Source organism: Triticum aestivum, chromosome 2A (genome assembly GCF_018294505.1).
Source record: "Triticum aestivum cultivar Chinese Spring chromosome 2A, IWGSC CS RefSeq v2.1, whole genome shotgun sequence".
NCBI classification, from domain to species: Eukaryota; Viridiplantae; Streptophyta; class Magnoliopsida; order Poales; family Poaceae; genus Triticum; species Triticum aestivum.
In genome coordinates this window covers 200,697,656-200,699,415 of record NC_057797.1, presented here as the reverse complement: position 1 = coordinate 200,699,415, position 1,760 = coordinate 200,697,656, and positions in this window count along the sequence as shown.

The following is a 1,760-nucleotide window of genomic DNA, read 5'->3' as shown; positions in this document are numbered from 1 at the left end:
ATGCCCTAGAGGCAATAATAAAGTTATTATTTATTTCCTTATTTCATGATAAATGTTTATTATTCATGCTAGAATTGTATTAACCGGAAACATAATACATGTGTGAATACATAGACAAACAGAGTGTCACTAGTATGCCTCTACTTGACTAGCTCGTTGAATCAAAGATGGTTAAGTTTCCTAGCCATAGACATGAGTTGTCATTTCATTAACGGGGTCACATCATTAGAGAATGATGTGATTGACTTGACCCATTCCGTTAGCATAGCACTTGATCGTTTAGTTTGTTGCTATTGCTTTCTTCATGACTTATACATGTTCCTCTGACTATGAGATTATGCAACTCCCGTTTACCGGAGGAACACTTTGTGTGCTACCAAACGTCACAACGTAACTGGGTGATTATAAAGGTGCTCTACAGGTGTCTCCGAAGGTACTTGTTGGGTTGGCGTATTTCGAGATTAGGATTTGTCACTCCGATTGTCGAAGAGGTATCTCTGGGCCCTCTCGGTAATGCACATCACTTAAGCCTTGCAAGCATTGCAACTAATGAGTTAGTTGCAGGATGATGTATTACGAAACGAGTAAAGAGACTTGCCGGTAACGAGATTGAACTAGGTATTGAGATACCGACGATCGAATCTCGGGCAAGTAACATACCGATGACAAAGGGAACAACGTATGTTGTTATGCGGTCTGACCGATAAAGATCTTCGTAGAATATGTAGGAGCCAATATGAGCATCCAGGTTCCGCTATTGGTTATTGACCGGAGACGTGTCTCGGTCATGTCTACATAGTTCTCGAACCCGTAGGGTCCGCACGCTTAAGGTTTCGATGACAGTTATATTATGAGTTTATGAGTTTTGATGTACTGAAGGAGTTCGGAGTCCCGGATGAGATCGGGGGCATGACGAGGAGTCTCGAAATGGTCGAGACGTAAAGATCGATATATTGGACGACTATATTCGGACATCGGAAAGGTTTCGAGTGATTCGGGTATTTTTCGGAGTACCAGAGAGTTGCGGGAATTCGCCGGGGAGTATATGGGCCTTATTGGGCTTTAGGGGAAAGAGAGAGGAGAGGTTGGGCGCTCCCCCCCCAAGGCCTAGTCCGAATTGGACTAGGGGGAGGGGCTGCGCCCCCTCCTTCCTTCTCTTCTCCCTTCCCTTGCCTTTACTCCTACTCCTACTACTTGGAAGGGGGGAATCCTACTCCCGTTGGGAGTAGGACTCCTCCAGGGCGCGCCATAGGGGCCGGCCCTCTCGCCCCTCCTCCACTCCTTTATATACGTGGCCAAGGGGCACCCCATAGACACAACAATTGATCCTTGAGATCTATTAGCCGTGTGCGGTGCCCTCCTCCATCATAATCCTCGATAATATTGTAGCGGTGCTTAGGCGAAGCCCTGTGACGGTAGAACATCAAGATCGCCACCACGTCGTCGTGCTGACGGAACTCTTCCCCGACATTCTGCTAGATCGGAGTCCGAGGATCGTCATCGAGCTGAACGTGTGCTAGAACTCGGAGGTGCCGTAGTTTCGGTGCTTGATCGGTCGGGCCGTGAAGACGTACAACTACATCAACCGCGTTGTGCTAACGCTTCCACTTACGGTCTACGAGGGTACGTAGACAACACTCTCCTCTCTCGTTGCTATGCATCACCATGTTCTTGCGTGTGCGTAGGAAATTTTTTGAAATTACTATGTTCCCCAACAAGGCTAGCATATGAGGGGTGCCAATCAGCCCGAGCGTTTGACG